Consider the following 25,320-nt stretch of genomic DNA (forward strand, 5'->3'; position numbering starts at 1 on the left):
CAAACCGAATCGTTCAGTGAGATGCCTGATACATCTCCAAACCCTTTCCACAGCTTGCCCAGTGCTAAGCTCCATTGACTACACACTACAGTACCTTTCTACAAAAGCCAGAAATAAAAGCCAAGCCAAATTCCAGAAGGTTTGGATGCAAATCTGGACACAAACATTTTTGAAAGATCAGAGATGTTTGATTCAGCCTCATTAGCTCAAAGAACAACAAATTTTAGCATGACTGTCACCAGGACCGTACAGAAATTCCCGCAACAAGCACGACCCTCACGCAATAAATAGCAAACTTGCATGCGGTGGCATAACTTGAAGCTGCCTGCAGTGCTTCACGAGAAGCTGTTCTGCTCAAACAGCCCACCTCAAATTAACGTCGCCTGCTGCAGGCACACATGCACTTAAATCACGTGCAAGTTACGCTTAGCAGCTCACGCCACCGAATCTTTGCTTCCCCCCCTGCTCAGCTTACACAAGTCTACAAATGGCACCAGTTGTCAAACAGGGAGCTGCAGGAGCAAGAATGTAACGTGTGCATCTTGCTCTCCTATTATGGTTCTGATGTTATGAGCAGATTGCCCCTGTTTTTCCCTTTGGTAAGCCAAAGGTTTACCACTAGCATCTTTCGTACCTAGCACATGACTTTCTGCTTAGGAAAAAAAAAAAAAAAAAAGAAAAAAAACAACCAACCAACCAACCAAGATTGCTTTTTGGGTCTTGAAAAATACTTTACTCTGACGGATATGGTTTTTTTCTGCGATTAGTTTCTAAATATATACTCTACCTACCTCTTCATCAAAAGCAGAGTTAAAGTCAATACATTAAATGGTTTATCCTGTTAAGAGGTTTTACAGCTGCTTAATAATGAGTTCTGGTAACTGCTGCCTGTATACATGTATTATTGTAGAAGAGTCTTTAAAAAAAAAAAAAAATCTGTGTAATAGCATAACCTTCCCTTTCAGCTGCATAAAAATGCCACACTCCAATCAAGATCATTGTTAGCAAGAAACTAAAAGAAAAAAAAAAAGAAAAATCAGAAGAAGCGATGAAAAACAGTAAAAATCACATTCTGATAACAGCTTTACTGCCACCATATTTTACAAACATCCTATTTAAAATTACATGTGGAAAAAAAATGATACATGAAAAAGCAAATCTGGACAGGAGATAGAGCAAATACGTTGTGTTCTCTGACAAGCGGGATAATAAAAGCAGAATCGTAGACTAGAATCTGACCTTTAAGGGTCAGTCACATTTTCCATGTGCTGTTAAATATCTCTTGCAAAAGCCGGGGGGTGGGGGGTGGAGGGGTCAATTCATTAAAAAGCCTGTCAGTGTTTACATGAAGTAACTCATGAGAAATTATTATTTTACAAATCAGAACAAGTCTCATTACATATCTGGACAAGAAGAAAGTTTAGCCTCACTCTGCCAATATTTTGGCATTTAAAGGTTTTACACATCTCAGAGTTTAAGCCTCAACACAGCCAGGCACTTCCATCGCACAAAATAACATGCATTCCTCCCTCTCCAAGCACAGAGGCACCGAAGGGCACAGCAGCTGAGTTCACAGAGCACGAGAAAAACGTAAGCATTTCTTTAGCCAATAAAAACAAAATTCAAAACAAAGCCACAAATACAAACTCAACCTGGACTGCGAGCCCGCTGCCTACAGAACAAGCTGTTTGCCCTTTAGCTTTACTTACCTCCCTGAACAGAAAGTCATTAGAGGATGCTCACACACGGAATCAAAGTTGCTGCCACCTTATTACCTGGACTAAGGAGCCATGAGCTCATACCCCAGAGCCCCCACCTCTTCACCACTTCCAACCAGTAAGAAATTTGACATTTAGTAAGAATATCTGGTTATTAGGATTCCACATTAAACAAACAGGTTGAAAATTGAGATAAACTTACTACAGCTTAAAAAAAAATAAAAAAGGAACAAGCCCCACTGCTTTTTCTGCTTGCTCATTTCACAAAAGCTTGGAACATCTGCAGGAACTGCCTCACCAAATATATCCCAGGGCGTACTTACTATTTATTCCCAGGCAAATTTCAAACCACCACCCTTTGCCAGAGCTGGCTGAAAACATGCCCCTGCGGCCGCCCACCTTCAGGCTGCATGCCTAAGCGAGGACGACAGCAAGCGAGCAGCGAGGCTGTGGGTCCTCTGCAAGGTGCTGGCCACCAGCTGTCCTCTACAAATGCTGCTTATCTCACCTACGGCAGAGATTTCCTTCATTCTGCTTTTCTGGTCTGAGGCTACTTTCAGTCAGACTCGGGTAGATGAAAGAAAAGGAGATACAGAGGCACGGTTAGAAGCAGAAGTAATGAAGATGCTGGAAACCAAATCAAAACAGAAGATACAGGTTTTAAGGAGCCCACCTCTATTAATCTCCCTTTGAGAGGATAATAAAAATGTTTCTATTATGATGATCTTTGAGGAAAAAACTCAGTATTTGGTACAGGGAGAAAAATGAACTTTCAGACTGAACAAGTAAGCAGTACTTCCATTTATTTCCATTCCATTAGCTATGCCAGGTAAAGTTATCCCCACTGCATGTTTCCACACACGACTCAAAACCCAGAAAGATCCCTAATTTAAATCTAAAAGAGGGATTTGAGACAGCTTTAGCCAGGTGATGGTCCCCATGAAGAGCAAATACAGCAACACAGCAATTCTCTGAAAAGCTGGGGGGTTAGGGTTGTTTTTTTCCAGGAATTCTGTTTAATGATACACTTTTTTTCTTTTTACCTTTCTGCCAGCTTCTCTAGAAGAAAACAAAACAAACCTCCGTGACTAATCCTTAGCTTTGCCAGCTGACAAAAACCACTGCATTACCACACCGCTTTTAAAATAAAAAGAAAATTATAATTTCTCTTTGGGGGTGAGGAAAATGTGAAGCACACGCTGGTCCTCTGCCTTCCCCTCATCCCCGAGGCATCGCTCTGTACCAGCATCCTTAATGACCCAGGGCTGGCGCTGCTCCCTTCGCTTCAAGGAAGCCTGTAGAGTACAGCGATGCACGTGGACCGGGCAGAAAAGCCACATTAAGGCAGAAAGAGAAAGAACTGCCTCTCCGCGATACAGGAACCGCTGTGAGAAGTTGCCATGGAGAAAAGGGAACTGCTGAAGTGTCTTGAGGTACAACTGTGCCCAGAGACATTACAGCAAAGCCAGAGGGAATACAGAAGCAAATGGATTTAAGTGCTCCCACAAACCTGAAGCTTCCAGACGAGAAATTACCAGTAATTACTAATAATATAATTTTCATTCAGCACTCATCAGCATGAACCAGTTCTGTCCTCACAACAAAGAGGAACAACAAAAGCCACAGTTACCAAATGAGCTTATTAAGATCTCTGGGATTTTTGTTTTTGAACTTTCCTAACCATCAAAATTGGTCTGAATGCACAAATATGATTACAATAAAAAGGCCCAGTATCTTCCGGACACGGCAGCATCAGATACATCATCATACTGCAGAAAGCATGGACCAAGGAAGCTCTCTTTCAAGGGAAATGGGGCTGTTCCCCTGGAGTCACTCCCCGTCCTGCAACGCTGCTCCTTTGCAGGAAGAACTGCTGTACAGGAGGGATTTTTATTCCTGTTTCAAACACGGTCCTCTTTAAAAGAGCACACACTTAACAAATGGCAGAGGTAGCTAAGCAGACTGTCCAGACCACAGCTCATGGGGCGGAAAAAATAACCTAAACCAAATACCCCCAAAAAAAAACAAAAGAACAGCACAGTTGAGAGGTGCTAACTGAGAGCCCAAAGGCTGCAGCTCATTTTCCTCCTGTGCCTGGCCCTGTTTCCCATCCAAGTAAGGCAGTAAGCCCAACCACGATCAGATCCTCACTTTGTGAAGATCCAGGCACAGGCAACACCGCCTATGGTCTGTCCAGCAGGACCCACCTACGTCAAAAAATTAACCTCTAGGATGAAAAGATCACAAGGCCACTACTGATGGCCCAGTGAAGAAGATGCAATCATTTCGGAAGCAAGTCCTAGAAGAGAAGAGAGGTGCAGCAGGACAGGAGGGCTTCGTCCGGCTCTGCTGAGCCCTTCCAGTGCCTCCCGCTGGGAACTGGGGCACCAGGAGGGCAGAGGAGCCCTGTGGAGGCTGCTGTCCCCAGCCGGCAGGAGCAGCAGCCAGACCAGGACACAGCTTATTCCAGAGTTGTTTTTAGCATGAAGGAGGAAAGAGAGTGCTAGCTATCCTGTATTACTGCATCCACTCAGTTTGCAGAATTTCAAACTCTATAATGATATGGTTCCTGGAAGAGCACTTTAACCGAATTAAAGGACATCTCGTGAGCACGCCCTTGGCAGCAAGACGACCATGATGTGGAAAGACTCCTGACTGCATGATCCAGGCGCTCCATAATTCAGTTACATGCCCCTTTTAGCAGAGGTGAGAGGCAGGTGTTTGCAAAGCAGCTTGCTCTTAAAGCTTGTGTTTTGTCACTGGTGTGGGGTTTTGGTGGGTTTTTGGGGTTTTTTTTGTATTTGGGTTTTGTTGTTTGGTTTTCTTTAATTCTGTGTTTGTTTGGGGTTTTTTTCTTTGTCCTCCCTCCCCCCTTGTATCTTTTAATTACGAAAATGAATTGCTGTTCTTTCTCCTTTACCAATATTGGTTGTGCTGCTGAGAAAGCCCTTGTACCAGAGAAATACTCGATTCAAGATGAAGCACGGACTCAGTTTTCTTTTGAGCAGGAAGGACAGAGACTCTTAAAGCTTCACCCTACACTAACCAGGTTTGGCATTGCCCAGACACACTTGCTGAAGGAATTTTAATGCAGTGGAAGAAGAGATTTTCCACTGCAACAAATACTTTATACAGTTTTCCAAACTAAAATACCCATTTGACAGTAGATTCAGCCCATCTTCAGCTTCATTCATGGTTTGAAACATGCCCTTAAAAGGAGAGTTAGTTGTTCTCGTGCATTAAGCAAAGCTGTGTTAAAATGTTTGTTTCTGATGGAACAGGGAGACAGACATCAGGAGGAAGCAAGCTGTGTCTGAAGAGCAGAATTTCTGGCAGATGGGTCAAGAGCAGCAGCTGTGTTCACAGAAAACACATGCATCTTGACATACTTAGGGTTGCCACTTGGAAAACATCACAAGAGACAGTGTACAGCAAGGGGAAGAGGGACCGTTTTTGAGAACAGGTGTCGGGATACTGTTCTCCTGAGCCTTTCCAGTGGGTGCAGCAGATGGATGTCTCACTGGGCAAGGAGAAAGTCAATATTAATAATGATGCTGTACCGGTTCATGACTACCAGAAATACCACAGCTTTACTGCAGCATGATCACCACATGCATGAGAACCGCCCTTGCTTGCCTGACTCCAAGTTGAGCCACTGCTGTTCCCAATCAGGCTTGAATTTCCTTGGCAGCACTGTTGCCCTGTGCACATCAGGAGCACATTTCTCCCAGGGAGAGGGTGGAATTTACCTACACAATGCACAAGGGATTTGAAAGAGGAGAACTAAAAGAAGTGACGTGTTTTGGCCTATGTCCTTGATGTGAAGCAGATGCCTAGTGGAGGGATGACCAAGAAAGACTGAACCTGAGTAGCCAGAGTCCAACAAGGCTGAAATGAGAGTTCGTGCTTAATAAACAAATGACCAGGTTTTACAGTGCTCATTACACACCACTTTCTGCAGCAAAGGCAAAAAGCAGCTCCACAGACTCCCCACGAGTCAGCCAGGCAAGCTCGGTAAAGGCAGAGGGCTGCTGCTGGATTTACTAAACTGTGTCACGGAAAGAGCCACAGATGCCTTATCACTGAAATGTTACAGAGATAACGTATGTGTGTTAGCTGCCTCCTGGAAATGCAGCAAAGGGCGCTTTTATGCTTATTCTTCATTGAAACCAGTGTACCAAATCTTTTGTACTAACAGAAGTTCCAGACACCCAGCAGAAAATGAGAGCATCAACGTTACCACCGCATATTTTGAACTGCCCTGGCCTCAGAAAGCTCTCTCCAGCCCCTCTTTCAAGATGTTATAAGTGGATTGTTTTCCCCAGGTAGCAGCAGGGAGACCCAGGAATTGTTACAAGCAGAACGAGTAATGAGTTTACCAAACCCCTTATGCCAGATGAACTTAAAATGCTGCCCTAAACACACTACATGGTAACAGTAATTAAATAATAATCAACATTGTGCTCCCAGGATTTTTCCATTGAAGGAAAGCACTTAAGGAAGCCTTTGTCAGGCAACTGTGTAGGTCCAGCTTTGCTCATTCCTTCTGGTGAGGATGGGGAGGCAGCACTCCGTTTTCAGAGGAGCACCACACAGGTTAACAAGCACTCTTGCTTTCTCCATTATAGCTCAGGGATACAGAAGAATATGAAGTGTGATGTGAAATGTGGTTTAGTGAACACACAGGAGGGCTGCAAAAAGATGAGGAAGAGCATTAGAGATAATCATGTCAAAGACGGAGCCAGTCCTACGAGTCTTCTGCAAGTGAGTGCACAAAGGATTAGTCCTGAAAAATCAGCCAGTTGTAGAGAAGAAAGCAGGGCAGCAGAAGGATATCTCAGTCAGCAATGCTGATTATAAAGGAAAATAAATCATCATTTCTATTGCAGGTACCCTCGGCATCATTTTAAAAGATGATCACCTCTTTGGCCTGGTAACATCAGCAGGATTCAGGAAGAGGAGGAGATCACCTCTGAGTGCCTAGTTGAACTTAATTCTGCAGGGCAAGTCCTGTAACAGAAATACACTCTTACTGTCAGCCCTGCCAGCAACCAAAGAGCTGACAAGCAGGAAAGCTGTTTGCTTCATCACATATTCAACAGGGTCATCTCTTCTCAATTGTTATTCCGAGGACTCAGTCCTTCAACTATTTGCTATTTATGCACATTGTTCATCTGAGCGTGCCTCGTACTTGTAAGCATTCACCAGCCTTCAGATAAGGCTTGCTCTATTCATAAATAGCAGAGCTCAAGCAGAGAAAGATCCCAGTATTAGTCAGAAGTATTGAGAGAAGGGAAATTACGTAGCAAGTACAGACAGAAAGCCTGAGTATATGTGTTACATATTTAAATGGTGCTGACATTTCTTCAAAGCTTCATTGGGTTTTTTATGGCTTGGGGAGGGCATTCTTTGGGGCATTTTCTGTTTTGTTTTTTTTTTTTTTTAAGTTTGCAGTTGCAAAGGTAAAATTCTTACAAAAAATGATCAAGCAGCTGTTACTGTTGCAGTGGAAGAAGAGGGTAGGGAGAGGCTGAATACCATATAATCAATATTTAAACTCACTGTGGAACAACAAGTATGGCTCAAAGGAGCAGAGAAGTCAAACTAGAAAAAAAAAAACCCAAACACCCACACAACAAAACCCCATGCACACACAATCCATAAAGTTTAGATACTTAACGTATTGTCACAAGAGACAGATTGCTTAGAACCAAGTACACGCAGAGGAGGGACCCATGCAGCGTGCAACATGCTCACACCAAGGAGTAATGCCCGTTTCACTCTGCGCTGCTGTGTGCTCAATGAGAAATCTGAAGGGGTTCACACTTCCTCGATACATGGCCCTGGCTGAAGGCTGGAAAACACACAGCTTCTGCTAATCCCTTAATTTATTTAAAGAATTTCTCATCACAGAAAAATCCTATACCCACTGGAAACCACACTCGGTGAACACAGCAACTATATTAAATAAAGACAACTCAAGAAATTTACATGTTATATCTTCTGAATTCCTTACCTCATTAGCTAAACTATAAACTAGCATTTTTCTTCTTCTTCTGTTAAGATTCCCCCTCCCCATAACTGACATACTGCATTACTGCTCCGTTGTTGTTTTAACAAATTTTCCACCGCCCCTCGCAGTCCAAGAATTAATGTGCCACTTTAAGCCCCAAACCTGCACAAACACAGGTGGGCAGAGAGCTTTCCTGAACTCCAGGCTACAAATGTACGTAGGTAGCACAGTCCTCTTCTGTGCTGCTTCAGGATAAAAAACAAGAGTGAAAACCAAACACCAAACCTTTATAGAAACCTTTTTTTGCTCCACCAACCACTTGGACTGAAACCAGCTTCTCACAACCAGGCTTTGGCAATCCCCCACTCTCTTACACGAAGCGAACCGAGCCACCTGCAGCGTTACGCTGCACCGCAGACACTTTCCTTCCAGAAGCGCCCACTCTCCAATTTTCATCCTTTGATGTACGTGGACACGATAACCTCTCTTCAGGCTAAAAACTGCATAAAATAGTTATAGGTTGAAGAACATGCAGGAACAGCAAAATAAAACGAGCGTTTCTGACATTATTACACTGGTGAGTCATCAATTAATTCTTGTTTGTCAGCTCCTATAAAGGCCGAGATCCTCAAAGGCAGCTGAGGCCAACAGACCCCGGACTCAGCTGGCAGCCAGGCTCGGGCCCCCATGCCCAGAGCCAGAAATGCTTTTTTCCCCCGTTAACTGTTAGCTGCCAACAAAAGCAGGAAAGGATCGGAGAGGAACTTCAATTGACAACATCCTTCCCTCCAGCCCCTCTCCCAACTGCAAACGCCACCACAAGACACTCGGTACACAAACCCCAGCAGTATTTTAGCGAAGCCCGACTGCCAGTCAGTTCTGTCCCTCCAAGGAGAAGCCGCTCCTCCACCACGAAAACCCAGAGTTTAGTTTCTGTCCCTGATGCAGTTTTACTCCAGATTCAGCAAATGACCTTTCATCACTCAGCCAGAAGCCCTTCGCTGCAGGTGGCACGTCTTAACAGATGCCCAGACCTCAAGTAACAGCAGCAGCAGACCAAAAAGCACCACCACACTGACACGGAGTAACAGAGGCAATACAAAAGGCAGCTCACTTCAAGCTAAGGCAGAAGTGGTTCAGGGAATTTGTTTGCATAGTTTGCCCTTTATTAAGATCCTGTTGGCTGGGATGCACAGGGGAAAATCAGGGATGTATTTGTATTTGATGGCAGGGACCACATAATAATTTGCAGTTTCTATACCCAGCTGACACATATATCACTTGTATTGAACACATGCTTTATTTCCTTTATTCTTACTTTCCAATTTTTCTTTCCTACGGCGACCCACTGTGTCCTTAATATACTTTTGCTTTCTCCCTTACCACGAGCTCTGTTTGAACAAAGTTTTGCAGAACAGAAAAATCTGTTCCCTGCTGGAGCCAGCCTTCCTCAGCCTCTTTTGTCTGAGGAAACAGCATTTAAACATTAATAGTAATCCTCCACCACTCAGAGCTAGGATAGCTAGTGATCAACAATACCAAAACCCCCAAGTCAGCAGGGACCAAGAGTCAAGTTTCTTATTCCTAAAAGCCATTTCTACACACCCCTGTTGTGTTGCAAATTTAGATCAGCTAAAAAAGAAGCACCACAAAGGGAACGGAGCTTGTTCGGTGGCCAGCATGGCTTTCTCCAAGTGGGATCACAGCTAAAGCATTCAAAAGTCCCATTAAGAAAGTAGCAGCCTTTTGATGTTAAAGTGACTTACTGCTTTCAGAAGACAGGGCTTGAGTACATTGGTGATCCACTATGCTATTGGGAAATTGTGTTTCTGGTGCCTAAAAGCTTGTGGCTCTTGGACAATTCAAGTTACAACATTGGATTTGAGCAATAGAACCTCACACTGAGCAGCTTGAGTTTTCCTTTGCTAATTACCAAAAGCCAATGTTGGCAAGGAATATTATACGCTTATCCAATTGATTCAATTAAAGATTGCCCATTTGTGCACATTTTGAAAGGGCAACCCCTTCTGCCTCACCTCTCTTTCACTGTTATATTTAAATACATTAATATTTTAATCTTCTAAAAGTACAAGCAACCTATCTCTTCTTTAAAAATAAATAAGGTAGGGAATGTGATCATTTTCAAAAAACAGTATCTAGAGAAAGATATTAATGTAGATACAAACATGTTTCCATATCCCTAAAGCATACAGAAGGTCAGTCCAAAGTCACAAGGGACCAGCAATTTTGGATGCCCAAACCGACGCCTTATTTTAAAAGAAACAGTTTTTAAGAGATAAACATGCAACCACCTACTAATCTCCTGAAAAAACAAGAGGAGCAAACAGACTTCCATCACTTCAGAGAGCTATTTCCTTCCATGGTTTACAATTTTAAAAAGATAAATTAATAAATAATATAATAGTAATAATAATAATAAAGAGACAGGAAGAGACAGACAGACATCTGGGTTATGTTCTAAACGTAATTAGAAGCCTGACAACAGGACAGAATAATGTCAAACAAATTACCAGCAATGTGTTTTCATTCACAGGGTGACAAGTCAACAGGCAGTCAGTTAAATTTAAGACTGATGACATACCAACTCCTTAAATAAAATAAACACACTTACATACACGTAAAGCAACAGGGAGCCCAAACACACCATCGATTTCCCTTTGGGCAGGGCTGAACATCTCTGTTGTATCTGAGAAGTAATGAATGTAAGTATTTTAAGGGGGCGGGTTTGTTTTACAAGCAGCTGCCAGTTCTTTGCAGGTGCCCAAGCCAACATGCCTTGGGCCCCAATCCTGGAGCTGCTGAGCACCCCTCAAGTCACCGCACACCGATGCAAGCATTATATAAATGCATATATAAAGTGACACTACAGAGTGCAACTCCCACTCGCAGCACTGCCCGAGGCAGGAACCTCCAGGAGAAAAAGCCATAGGAGCCTGAACAAAGGTCTTCGGAGACCAGACACCTTCACGCCGCATCAAATGACTCCTTCTCCCAGGTTCTCCAGTGCTCCCAGACACCGCAGACAGGGAAGGGTTTGCCAGCTGAGCTCGGGTACACTTCCAGGGGCTGACTGGCACATCCCCTTCCCACTCGGAGGCTCTCAGGCTTTTTTGGTCAGGGTAGGGAGACACAACCCCACAAGCAGAGGGGAACTTGCTGGCTGAGGACTGCACACCCCTAAGTAACCGTCAACCTGGGCAGTGATGGTAGAAACAAGACTTCTAAGTGACATGGCTCTGCCAAAAAGCGCTGCAGAGTAGACCAAGTCTCAAAGACTCAAAGTGGTGCCTGTCAACACACTGAGCAGGGACAAAAGCAGCTACAAAACACTCCACAACAGTCCCCACGCTAAACTTTAGGGTCCTGCTGGAGGACAGGTCTGCTGTGTGTAAAAGGACCTAAGGATGGCTGCCAGCAATCCCTGGGCACACGGGGGTACGTTCGTGCAGGAAAGCAGTGCCTTTGCTTTCCACTGTGTCCAAGCAGCTCCTGCCTGGCAGTGGGTTTCCCAGCACAGAGCTGCACCCCTGCTCCAAGGGACACATTCTGCTTCCCACCTCAGCACCTGCAGGGACCAATTTACACAAAGCTTCAACTTTCCACTTCCAAGGCAATTAAAAAAATCCCAAAAATAATAATAATAAAAAAAAACAACACCACCAAACAAACAACAAAACCACACCTGAAAAATCTTAATCTCCTGAGTACCACGGGGGGAACACGTGCAGCCTGGGGAGAGAGCAGTTGCAGAGACCAGCTCTTCATTTTTCTTGCAGCAATAACTACCTATTTGTTTGCATCACGGTTTCACGGGAACACCAGTGCAGAGCCAAGAGATGACAGCTATGACGTAAATAGAGGGGAAAAGCAAAGAGACTCAGTGCAAAGCGTTTAGGCAGCAATGGGACATGATGGTGGAGACGCCAGGCTGCAAGGAGAAACAATGCAGCACGACAGAATGACAGATGAAAAAAGAAAGGTTACAAAAGCAGAACAGACTAGAAAAGTACTTCTAGGATAATAATCCTTGCCTGTGTTTCTAATTATATCTGTAACACTTAAAGCTTAAAGGATTTTAGAAGGCCAATTTACTTTTCGTCCTCTGTGCCATTTTCTGTTGGCATTTGCCCCGAATACCTGAAGACAAATGGTTGGTTTCAGTATCTGCTAACATGTGGGTGTGCAGCTGGGGTGAAACACTTCCTGGGAAACTAAGGCACAGAGCTGAACTGGCTAAAATCCCTGCATTGGGACAGGGACCAGCTGGGCAGCCCCCATCAGACATGCACCTGCCCTCAAACCTACCCATGGCAATGCGAACCCAGCACTGCCACTGAAGGAACTCCAGGCACCTTCTGGTGAAAATTTTAACAAACCAGAAAAACATCAAACAGCACCAGACTGCAAGTTAGACATCAAGTCCAAATCCTTTGGATAAATAAATATACACGCAGTTTTCGATGGGCTATGCAGATGGCTGATGAGACCAGCTGGAATGATGACAACCCAACAGAACTGTGCCTGGACAGGAGCAGATACGGAAAGCGGGGGAGTTATCCTGTTAAATTTCTCTGAACTCTTCAAGCAGTTCTTTAGAGCTTTGTATTAACCCATTAATACAGCTATGCACTTACAGCTGTGAACAATTTCATTTACATTAGACATGAAGCATGAACTGGCCCAAACTACTCAAATTTGAAACAGAGGAAATAACAGGTATTAAATTAACCCAGCAAAGATGCAGCAATTTTAGTTGTAGAGCTATTCAGAGTAGAGTACTCTGGAGAGGAAAAAAATACTTCACCTGTCCTCTCAGGAGTAGTAGTGCTTAGGTTTAACCTAGAGTGTTGTCACTCTGTATAGAGCTCAGAGAATTTTAATGTCATATGCCAGACATCAAGAAGTCAACCTAAATTTCAGAACACCAAAGCCTTTAACAAACCATCAGGACAAACATCATAACTGGAAACATTTTAAGTTTGGAAATACACATGATGACGACTGCAGCAGCGCTACTAGGGCACTCTGAGAATTAATGCTGCCATCTGAAGGGAAGGGGAACATCGCAGCCTTCACTACCTGCTGCATGGTTCAAGAGCCTGGCACACTTGCTGACACCTGAATCTTTCTGCTAAGAAGTCTCTTCTACCCAGAAACAGGGGGAAGGGAAAGACTTTTGGATAAGAAAAATTACACCAGAGTTGTTGTTGTAACAGTTCAGAATATTTCGCGTAATGCTTCAAGATGCTTCAGTGAGAGATCTTACCCAACAGCTTTTGGAAACAAGGTGGTAATATTTATCATCATCACCCTCCCCAGCTCAGTATGCTGAAAGCACATAGAGAGGGGGAAAAAAAACACCAAAAAACCACACAGCCTTGGAATAGTTAAGTGTTGGGGGGGGGGTTGTTGCTTTTTAAAAAAAATTACTGATAACTGAATCAAACCAGAAAAACAGTCTAAGAGCACAGCCTTTGCAAACTACACTAGACCTTGACCCACAGCAAAGACAAACACACTTTTAAAAAAGGATAAAACTGCTCCACCATATTGAGCAGACATTCTTGAGATCTCCAAAATTATCTTTCAGAGTGTCAACTGAAGAGGCTGAATCCCAGACTCCGCATGAACAACATGGTCCGAGACTCAGACACAAAGGCCTCCCTGCGCAGGGAGGTTTGGAATGCCAAGAATATGCCTGTTCTTGGGAAGGGCTCTTCCAACTGGCATTTTCTAGAAAGAGCCAAGAGGCAGAGCCCAAACTGAGGACAAGTGAGAGCCAGCTTGAAACCCGTATGAGAATGAAGTGTCCAGCGGCAGCTGACAGTGCTTCTGATGGGGTCCTGAGCCAGCTGCTTCCCACCGCCAATGTAGAAAGCACCAGTGCTACCATGCTGCTCCTGCAAATATTTTAAGCAATCACCTTTAGAAAAACACTAATAAGATTCATTCCTCCTTTCTCATAACAGTACAACTTGTACTTAACCTTCCTGTCACTTAAGAAATATTCCATTTCAGAAAGCAGCACAGTATCAATTTAACAACCCAGCAAACAATACCTTCATGTTGCTATGCCTGTTAACCTTTGATTTACAACTACATTTTTGTCAGTTTTTGGTTTTTAAATTAAGCTGCTTATATTGTGAAGGTTAACAAAGTTCACTCTATTAAATTAACATCTGCTATATAAATAATGCATTACCAGAGGGGCAAAGAACATTTACAAAGCACTAAAAACAGGTGACTGAGCATTAAACGCTCTTTTCCCTGAATAACTTAAAAAGATAAAAAGAGAATAGACATCTGAAAACTAAACTCTTTCTTTGCACACGTTTGTGGTATAAGAATCACCAGCTCCAAATAATTTGCTTTGCAGTTGCTGTCAGGAGAGACCCGAGCAAGGCAGTGCAGGCTGGGCGCTGCGGGCAGCAGCTGACGTGGAAAGCAGAAACTTCCAGGGACGGACCGTTTGTTGACCCCATATGTAGGTTGTAACACTGACCGATCTCCCAAAGCAATTTTCATTAAGAAAAAGTTTCCAAGACCTGTCTTCCTCCTTCCGTAGCCCCAGAGGAAGATTTACACAAGACTCCTGGAGAATAACCCTGCCCCCACCCCCCTTTTTTTGTGTTTTCTTTTAGGTTTTTAAGATGAGAAAATTAATTTCAGCAATTTCTTGTGCTGTATGGGTATGGGTAACAGGAGAAAACAGCCAATCATATGGCATTGGATTCCCTGCCAACAGGAGCAGTACGTGCTCGGTGCAAAGGTTGTTTTGGGGTTTTTTTATTTACATGAATCCATGGAGCTCACTCCATTTCTGCACCATTTTAAAAAGGCAAAGAAAATAAAAAGCATAAATTATCTTCTAAAACAAGCACTTTTTTTTTGTACTGAAGTCTTCAGTGAAGAAATATAACACACAATTGCAAGAAGAGCTCAGATTGCTGCTTTAGACTCTAATGGCTTCGTAACAGTAATTAAGGCTTCTTCCTGACTTCGTAACTATGCCATAATGCATTTATCAAAAGCACATTACCACAGTGGACGCATTCACTCTTTCTGCAATATTTCAACAGCTCCCTTTGGACACTATCAGCAAATAAAAATCTTACGTGGTCCAATTAAAGAAAGCATAAATCCAAATCACTTCTCTGTGGCTATCTCATTGCGAACGCACTGCTCTGTCAATTTTTTAATGGAAAACGGATAAGCACTTCGAATACAGTCAAAAACTTCCTCCCCAGAACAACTCCGGGATGCGGAGCCTTTCCTCAGAGCCACAGGAAGGAAGGAAGGAGTGTTTCTCGGGAGCTTTGTTTTTATCACAGGAGGAGGAGAGGTTTTGACAGCAGAGAGACTATTGTCAAGTGCATTTGGACTCACGTCAAGTCTCTGCCTTGACAAATTGGACTGGGAGTCCTTTCACAGCGAAAGTGCATAGGAGAACATACCATGCAACAGAGCCACTTCTCCACTTCAATGAAAAGCAGAAGGGAATTACAGAGCTCTCTTCCCCTTCCTCCCATCCAATTGCCTCCAACAGGCTGCAACAAGCACAGCACAGCAGCGCTCTGCAGGGACGCATTCACAGATGTGAGCATCCTCCCCCTAGTCCCTTACCCACGCAAACCTCACTGTTTTATTGTGGGGAATACAAATTGCTGCTGCCAGCTGAGCTCCAGGAGGAGCGGCACATGTGTGAAGCTCACACTGTGTAATGACTGCTACCGAAAGTGCAAATGCAAGTGGGTGAATATTGGCATAAACCCTGCAGAGTGTAGCTAAAATTAGGGCTAGCAATATGGAGAATCCATAATATCCCCTGCACCTGGGTAGCTCAGTGCACTCTAGCCCAAATGTTCTTTAACTGGAGGGAGGGTAAAAGGGGGGAAGATGCAAAATACCCATGACATTCCTTGCGATTTTTTTCCCACCAAAAGAGGTTTTGCATTAGCCATCCTGCAGCAACAGCTCCAAAGATTTTAGGATGGAGATAACTGGGGACCCACAACCCTTTCTTTGAGCACACAAAAGATTATTTTAAACCAAGCAGGTACTCTGCTCTAGTAATGATTTTCAACCTTTGCCATACTCTGTTTTTGCCATACACTTTTCCCTCCCGTCTCTTAACTGCTACCATGGGGAAAATACGGCAGTTCATTCAGATGCAGGATTTATTAGTATTAAATCAGTATTCCAGCTGTAAGTAACAAACCGCACTTCACATATGAGATGCAGAGTGCTTAGCACCCCTTACCAGTTATTCTGTGTTTTTTACCCCCTTGGTGTGGCAGGTTTTACACTGAGGAGCTCTGGCTGCTGCTTAATGCAAATAGAGCTGCGGGCAGTAACCTGACCAGGACTCCTTCTGCCCCTCCCCGATTTTAGTATCCTTTGCAAAAATCACAGAATTTCTCTAGCACTATCAGAGAGAGAAGCAAAGCAGCCAGGCAGCATACGGAAGAGCTCTTAGGTTTTTGTCTCTGGATTGCAGGGGGTGAGGAGAAAAATTTGTCAAGAAACCTTCTAGAAACCCGGGGCTGGGGGGGGGGGGGGGGGGAAGGAGAGGAGAGTACTGGAATTGGCTACAGTAAATGAAAAGCATAATTCAAATGCTGACGTGTACTTCACAATGCCATTCTTTGAACTACATGGGAAAGAGCTGCACCAACCTCCATTTAAAAAAGAAAAAAAGGGGGGTGGAGGTGGCAGGAAGCTTAGGTACAGTGTTAGTCAGGAGCTGTTCCTGATGCCTCCATCCAGAAGCAGACTACCAAGCTTTCGTTCAATATGGTATCGCTACAACAAAACTACCTCCTGAGTGCTATAGTCTCTTAGTTATAAACAGCCTCTTTAAATAAGGGAAAAAAGTGCATTATAGAGGAGTTTGCCACACTTCCTTCAATAAATCCTTCCTCCATTCAGTGCTTCCCAACAGGAGCTGGTCTACCAGCTATCATCACTGGTAATTCTCTCCCACTAGAGGGAAAGTAAAATAAAAAATTCAGACCATAAAAATATCTCTTATCATAGGAGAAAGTTATTATGAGCTTTCATGCTGCCTAGCTGATGTCTGTGCACACTGAGGGTCCCCCTTTTCCCCATTAATTGTCTGCAGAGGGAGAAAGGAACAAATGCTGACCAGGTAAGGTGCATCCAGAGACTCAAGGTAATCACACTCATTCCGTTTTATTTACAGTAACAAGTATTTTGTTTACATTAAGAACAGGTCCAAAGGCTCCTGGCAAAAGCATTCCATTAGGGCAGCTGGGTAAGCTGTCATCATGCTGTGCCAGGTATTCCTCTTCTGAACCACCTACTCTTGGCATATGCCAGAAAAAGGAGGGGAAAAAAAAAGAAAAAAGAAAAAGATTCTCTTCTAATTTCCCAGAGCCCCTGACAGTTCCTACCTGCCTGGTTTGTCCTCTGCCAGCTCCATGTCACTGCCAGCTTCAGATTTCTTGGCCAGCGCCCTACTCCAGAGAATGTCTCTTTGGGGCAGCCAAGTCGCTTTCTAGTGGAGTCAGAGCAGAGGGGCTGGCTGCAGAAACCCAGGAAAAGCCATCAGTGATGCTGTGCAAGGAGCACACCTATCGAGCTCCTACCCAGACTTCAAAACTGTCGGAAACACCCTTGATTTCCAGACTTGCCCAGCCCAGCACACACGCCAGAGACAAGAGATGATGTGCCAGCTCTCTCCAGGACTGCTCACACGTTCCAAGTCCAGGTAGTGACAGAGGACCACATGTCCCATACCTCAGCACTGCCTTTGCAGCAGGGCAAGCACACGCCGGTGTGCGAAGCCTCCCAGCTGTAAGACCCCAGTGCCAAAGAGCTCACCAGGCACAGTGATGAACCCGAGGGAACCAGCACTGCCCAGCCCGCAGTCCCCAATGCCAGAGGTTAAACAGATCGGGAGAGAAGTGGCTTGGACTAAGCTGGATTTGCCTCCACAGGGAGCTGTTAAGGCAGGGAGCAAGATACTTTTTTCCTTAAGCAAAGCCCAGGCAGAGAGATAGGCAACTGTCACCCTCCAAACGCATAAGCTTATTCCTCATAAAAAGTTTACATAGACTAAAGGAACTAACACTAATAAAGTTTTATCACTTCCTATACCCAGTTCTCAAGGGAGTCCCAACAAAGTTTTGTGGGCAGCTGCAGCAAGAGCCTGGGACTGAGCTACATCCCATCTGAAAGGGGAAAAGAAATTCCTGCTGGCAATTCAAAGCATCAAACAGATATTCAGGATCTATTCAGCCTTGAATCAGAAAAGGAAAAAAAAAAAAAGAAATTCATCCACGCTTTTAAGCTGGTCACACCCTTAAGCTCTCCAGAGAAGTTTTACAGCTTGTAAAACTCTCATGATTCATTTGGAAAGAAACCGCAGTCTGTGCTGCAGCCACGTAAGTGTAAGGTTTCATGGGGAGAAAGGGAAGCCTCAATGAATGGGACTTCAAGGGGGTATGTAAAGAGCACTAATCCATTTCAGGGCCCAGCTACAAACACAAAAGAGAGGAAAACAGAAGGGTTTCTGCCCCATATCCACAAGACACTTTGTGCAGAGAAAAGCACATTGCTTTATTTATACAGGAATTTTCTTTTCAGTGTGCACCACTTGGTTATCCATTATCAGCCTAAAAACAACAGGGCGCAGGAGACTAATGAGCAGCAAATACAAAGATGTGGAGCAAGATTTAAAGCACAATGGTTCAGGCACTCTTGTATTTTACAGAAGGTCATTCACTGGGCCTTTATACTTCATTTATCAAACTATATCTGAACTGGTGCAGTCATCCAGATTCAAGAAACCATCAGGCATCTTTTCTCTTCAAAAGGGAAAATAAATACTTCATCTGTGAAGCATTTTGCATCAGAGACTCTCCAAGTCCTTCCCCAGCACTTTGTCTCATAAAACCACCCGGGCAGACAGCTGCTCACCCTACAGATGGCCTTCAGAGGTAGAAAGAAGTTAACTGTTTTGCCCATACTGGCTTGGGCAGTTGCACAGCCACATCTCAGATCGGCACCTTCCTCAAGATGCACCCGACTGAGCCAATTACCCACGTCGCTACCCCTAACGAGTAGGATTTTATAGCCTCTTATTTTTCTAGTGGTTCCCTTGTCATCATAAACATCCCAGTGTTTGCTCACAAGTTGTTCTATTAAAAACAAATACGCTGCCACTCCACGGCAGCGGAATTTGCTGCAGAAAACCATCAAGAGAACAGCACTGTCTTGCCAGCCACCTGCACCACCTCCCCCTTTAACTCAAACCCAGAGGCACGTCACAATTACATTATTCCAACTAAATAAAATTATTCCCCCCTGTTCCAAGACATAAAACAACCACATTATTATGGCTATAGCCACTGTGATTTAATAATTTAAACAAAAGACACACACAATGATAGGAACATAGTAAGTAGCACAGCACTTCATTACGGCTGGAACCAGTATTTATGATCCCTGAAACCAAAGACGGTCTTGAAAATTATATGCCCAAATGCGTCACTTCAAAATTACAACTTAATCATATAACGCTCAACACAGAGCTTTGAAAAACACTGATCATCTTTTGTTTTTTTCCAGGGGGAAGAAAAGCTCTGAGAGATAATAAATCATTCAACGTATCGGTGGAAGCAGCTTACTTACGAAACAGGATTTGCAATGCAAAAAGTGAATCATGAAGCATCACCTTCACACTTCACCCTTCCTCACGCACTGCTATTGAAGACTGTCTCTCCAACTCACCCACCGCCTCCTACAGCAGGTCAGTGACAGGGCCAGTCGCCTGTTTCTCCATCATCCCTCTGCAGGAAAGGGCTGGTCGTGCTCCCTGAGCTCTGCAAGGAATGAGCTCAAACGCGAGGGAGCCACCCAAGAGCTGCAAGCGCGCCGAGAGCTCTAGACCATGCTGTACGGAGAAGTTGATCTAGGAAAAACGCTTTGGACACGTAGCCACAGCCCAAATGCAGTTCTTCGCCAAGACTGAGGACAATATGTTATTAACTAAAGTTTAATTATATCCACAAACATACATTTCTAGCTGAGGCATACAACTACATCTCTGTAGATCTGTTTGTTCTCCTAGCAGTCCCATTAAGAAATTAGTTTTGTGTTCACTTTCATAGCCCAGAACACACATTTATCTGGTATTAATTTGCTCCTGTTTTGTTTCCACAGGAATTTTACTTGTTCCATATTAATTAATTTATGTCAGAAACAGACAACACTTCACAAAGGACCCTCTAATCAGTGGCTAATAAGGGCGGGCTGCAGTACAGCGTTTATGTAACATGGGCAAGATTGTTTTCAAAAGACAAAGCATGGTTTCAAAGAACAAGCTATTGTCTCCCCATGAATCGACTGTGGAAATTCAGTAGACCTTAATTATTACATTTGCAGTGCTTTGTATTAGGTGAGGTCAATTTCCAACAAGTATCATTCCCTGTAAGAAAGACGACTCTGGTTACTTGTAACACATAGACAATGCATTTTTCTTTAAAGAGAAAGTCTGCAGGAAGAAGGAGCCAGCAGCAGACGCCCAGCCAGGTCTCTACAGCCGACCAACAGCCGCTACAGCCGACCAACAGCCACTACATGAGCTTCAGCAGTGAAACCCTCCCCTTCTCAGAGACCCACATATTTGACAGTCACACTGAAAGCTGCCCACTCTCCCCACAACAACCCAGTAACCCAACTGCCACAGAAGCAAGGCAAGTAGCTCTGAATATTTTCTCTCTTCCCACACTTCAGTGCATCAGCTGTACGTGCAAGCAAAGAGCACATGCTCCATTCTAATGGAAGAGGCAAAATTCAATTAATGACACCAATCTTTACAAGTCAGCAGAGACTGCAGAAATGGCTCATTCGGGAAATTTTTCTTTCTGAAAGCTTCCGTGCACTATAATAAAGCAACTATTGCAAGCATTTATTTATTAATACAGAAAGATTTATTTATGAGAGACCTGCAATCAGCTTAGCCTCTGAAAGCGCAGCTTGATGTAGCTTAGCCCCTAGCCAGAGTTTCTCATCTGCTTTTACATCAGGAAGCAGCATCCATTAGCTGTCCCTAACCCCGAGGCTAGTTGAGAATAGCCCAGGCGACACCTTGGCACCCCCTTAAGACTCAGGGCTGCCAAAACCAGCGGGCAGCCTGCAGTCACCCAAGCTCCGCTTTTATGCCAAGGCTTCGATACGGTAGAAGGAAAGAGGCTGACTCCACAGGCAAGGAAAGCTGGTGAGGGGTCCAGTTAGGGTGTGTATGACGGTGTTTGTGAAAGGAGCTGGAGAACTGCAGCCCTCCCTTAAATTAGCATGGCAGGCAGAAATATGAAAGGCTTTAAGTGTAAGGTAAGTTACCCAAATCCTGCTTTTCTACGAGAGCAAGACCAATTCATATGGCTGCAGCCCAGAAGATGCAATACCAGCACACCGACATGTCTCTGCTGGGCAGAATACCTCCCAGAGCTACCAGCAAGAGGAGCTTTGGCAACAAAAGAGCCACTTGATTTAAAGCAACTGTACTATTAAGTTAACATTTTTGTTCATAATACAGGCTAGCTTATACTTAGAAGAAAGGCAAAGGGAATGGCACAGGGAGCCATTTCAGTTCGTAAGAGGCAGTTATTAAGGCAACCGTAAGAAACAGGGAAGGGAAGCTTTCCCAATGGTTTTGCTACATTCTTCCATCATGATTTCACAAAGCCCGAGGAGTCAATAAAAGTGTATTATAGGTCTTCAAGGAAGCAGATCCAGGTACTGCTTTGACTCTCCATTACAAGAGACAAACTCAAATGAAAGCGTTGCCCAGTTCCCAAGTATCAGGATCCTAGTCCTCTTCAGCTTGTCCTTTATCACTAGTAAACAGCGATGGTGATAACAGTAAGACCGTACAGCTCTCTAGATGGCAAATGCTGCACTGAACATACCATGGAATTAAGCACAAGCCTTGCCAACACAGAACAAGAGCAGATTTAAAAGCAAGGGCAGTCTTTCCACCGGCAATAGCCCAGGATCATGAAACTGCTTCCTGCTGTCCCACCCCCTGAACTTCCTGCCACCCTGTCCAGGGAAAATGCCTTTGTCCCTGACCGTGACCTGCAGAAAACAGCCATCCGTCCAGGTGTGAGCATTAAGAAGTCCCTGCAGCATTTGCAGTGCTTTGGATTAGGTCATCACAGTGCTGGGACAGTCCCTTCTGTCCAGGTTATCAGAAGTTCAGCTCTGTAGCGCAGTAGTGCTCTACCCACCACAACCTTGAGAAGGGACACCCTCCGTGCCCTGCTGCTTCTGGCTCCTCACAAACAAGATCACTGGGAGCAGGCCAAAATTGAGCTTCTGTGTCCTCAGAACACAGGGATGGAGAGAACTGCTCATCACTGCTTCTGACAGAAAACAGCACAATCAATTACAACAGGTGACTTTTTGCATATTAAGTATACACGGAAAAAGATTTTGAGATGTTAACACCTGTCATTGCTGATTCTCCATCAGAGCCTCTTCCCTAAATCCCAGAAAAAGCATAGGATGCTCAACGCAATGGGGACCACCAGCCATAAGGTTGACTTGAAACAAAAAAGAAATGGCTCAAGAGGTTTGTTCCACATGCAGAGGAAATGGCTAGAAGGGAGAGGAAGTAGCATCTAAACAGTGCACCTGAAAGCACAGCATCAGACAACTGCCTAAGAGACCGTACAGTCAATACAGTCAGCTGTCAGCCGCTGGTATCACACGACTTGTAATACCTCTGCTGGGACTCAGGTGCTGCACTTTCTTATCCAGGGGTCTCATGCACACACGAGTGTGTTCTTGGGCACCCACCTCCACCATCCAGGCGACTACCCCTCCATTGAAACATCTCCCTCAGCTCTGCAAACCACAGGAACACCCTTGACTACCACTGCTGCAGCCACAAAAGGGACAAGAGTGCCTACATAATCCTTCAGGGGTGAGCAGCCATGGGGCTGTAACCTCCTGGGGTGCTGGAGAGCCCCTAAGCCACTCAGACAAGAGCATCTGTGCCCACATCCTCTGCTGCCATTTCACGTGGTCGTTTCTTGCCAGCACAGCTGCTGATTAAAGCTTCTACTGACATCTGAAGACTTAAAGGCAAATAAAAAACCCCTACACTTCTTAATCTGATTCATGCTTTTTTAATGACTGGAGTTCCTATCATGTGGAAAGCATCTTTTGCAAGGTACTACTTTGACCACTGCTGTTCAGAAATGTAAAAAGACTTGCTAATGCTCTGCTAAACTTCTCACAGAAGTATTTATACCAGCACCCCCCTATTTTTTCCAACTATAATCTAATTCATGTGCCTCTCATCTTAGCTATGGAACAGCATGTTAAATCCAAGATCAGAGCTCATTTAGATAAATGGAATTGGGCACATCCAGCAAGTCATTCCTGCTGCGACATTTCTACTATTGACAGAGTTATTTCCAGGCCCAGCGTAGGCAGGGAACTGGGAGGACTCACAGGCTTCAGCACAGTCACTGCCCCTCACTGAGGATGCACAGAACAGCCAAAATTTCCAAAGGGACTCTACCTGGGTCTAGTCACATGTTAATAAGCATTCTGGCAGCATTTCCCAGAAACAACCTTCAAGTTACCCAGAAACATATTCCATCAAAATAAACCTCAACATAATAAACAGAATAAAAAAGAAAAGAGCTTTTACTGGTAGACTGCATTCTAGCTATATACAGAAGAATTAATGGATAAAACTAGAGTGATTGATGAAGGGGATAGCTCAAATGAATTTTGAGGTTATTTTCTTAGTTCTTTCATAAACACAAATAGTGCTGTCCAAGTTTCCCTTTCCTTGTTCTTTGTTACTCTTCATGAGCTCTTAAGAATATAGCTGAATCCTATGGGCCTCTATAGGACTTAAGAGCACCCAGTGGACCTTAAACACTTAGTAGGTGATGAGCTGAAGTGAGCCCACTGCTCTAGAGTTTAACAGTTAAATCATCCAGAATAGATGCAAATTTCCAATCAAATAAATCAAAAGTTCTCCTTCAGCACTGAACAGTTCCTTTTTTTCTCTAGGGCTCCACCCCCATGTTTCTTTCTAATCTGAATAAATATGGTATTTGCATCCCCTTCTTTTTTTTTTTTTTTAATAAACAACTGCTGGGATGATGCAGAAACAGCACAAAGGATTTTCTTTAGACATTCAGAGCACTGCTCATCTGATTGATTTCAAATCATCATACTTCATAAACAGAATGTATACACAAGAGCCTGTCAATACATCTGCTTGGTGCATCTTTCTCTCCGCTCACAGCCCATGCCCAGAGGTTAACGCAATCCTGCACTGCAGAACACACCACCTCCATGAGAATTGGTACTTTTCAGCCACCCTCCACTCAAGCTGAGGTGCAATTAGCAGGGGTCACAACCACGCAGCCACACCCGCCAGAACACTTCTAGTGCTAGGGCTCAGCAGAGGTTATCTCACTGATAACCTACATACACCCTGGGGACATCTGTGCAATATGCACGTCCACACACTGACGATTCAAAGGATGTAACCCAGAACTTGGCTGTAGCACGCGATTTCTCAGCACTGCCCCAGAGAGCTGTGCGAGACGTGCTCTGCTCAGCCTTCAGAAAGGAAGCTGGCCTTGATTTAGAGGAACATATGTTCTTCGTATAAATGCATACATAACAGCATGCTACTGACCATTAACGTTCCTGGAAATCCATTAACCTTCCTGAAAATCACATTTTCAGCCAAAAGAAACACTTCCAATTGTTAAGACAAGGATGCCTATACCATATACCCCAGAAATTAATCATTCTTGTACTCCACTAAGACACGTCACAAGGTAGCCTGCCTCTGGAAAATTAACTGCTATGAGTCAGTCAAAAAGATAAAACAATTGAAGGATTTTCATACATTCTCTTACTCAGGAAGAATCCTCTTTCCAACACTTCTCTCCACTTGTCAAACATTTAGTGGATCTGGCATAAGTATTCAACACATCCTGCTTGTTAGTCTAGTTGGACAGAGACAGTGGAAGTTCCACGGAAAGTTCTACAGCAGGTTCTCTTCAGATCTATAAAGTTTTGCTTTTGACCTCAATGGAAGCAGGATTAGATCCTAAATATTTCCACAGGGAGCTTCAAATGGATTAATGAAGACAATACATGGAAAGAGAATCTCAAAGCAGGATAGCGTCATCAGATAATGGTATATTCTATGCAACGAAAAGAAGATAACATCACCCTTATCTGCATTACATCAAGTATCTTTTGCTTCCAAAAGCCCTTAAGGCTGCAGAGTTTTCAGTTACCTTTGCTCCCTCTATTTCCACTAGCATTAACACTCTTCCTTAGAATTCTGCCGCCAGCCGCCGCGTGGTCTCTCCGGATATCATGAATTAAACTCTCGTTTCTTCTGACTCCTTCCATCGTTAGAAGGACATTTATCAGGTTAAGCCCAGATTTCTTCCCCTGTCTTACCAGCGGAGTTGTGGATGACTAATCAAAAGACTGAATATATTTTAAAGATCTAATTCTCCCTTCACTATTTATACTAGTCAATGTCACTTT

The 25,320-nt window shown here is 44.0% G+C and overlaps 1 protein-coding gene and 1 long non-coding RNA gene across 14 annotated transcripts in view; one reads left to right on the forward strand and one right to left on the reverse strand.

The window, feature by feature from the left end:
- The window catches only part of PITPNM2 (phosphatidylinositol transfer protein membrane associated 2), a 141,329-nt gene that overhangs the window by 92,964 nt on the left and 23,045 nt on the right, over positions 1 to 25,320 (reverse strand). Inside the window, exon 1 of one of the 13 annotated variants that reach the window (XM_080369646.1) lies at positions 2,042 to 2,165. The exons of the other annotated variants lie outside the window; for them this stretch is intronic. The gene's annotated coding sequence lies outside the window, so the exon portion shown is untranslated. Of the gene's footprint in view, positions 1 to 2,041; positions 2,166 to 25,320 lie in introns of those variants that run through there. 13 annotated transcript variants of the gene reach the window in all.
- On the forward strand, positions 3,629 to 23,413 carry LOC308056090. Its single transcript, XR_013924703.1, has 2 exons — positions 3,629 to 4,424; positions 6,608 to 23,413. It is a non-coding gene; the product is annotated as an uncharacterized lncRNA (long non-coding RNA).

This window comes from Falco punctatus (genome assembly GCF_963210335.1).
Source record: "Falco punctatus genome assembly, chromosome: 1".
Classification (NCBI taxonomy): domain Eukaryota; kingdom Metazoa; phylum Chordata; class Aves; order Falconiformes; family Falconidae; genus Falco; species Falco punctatus.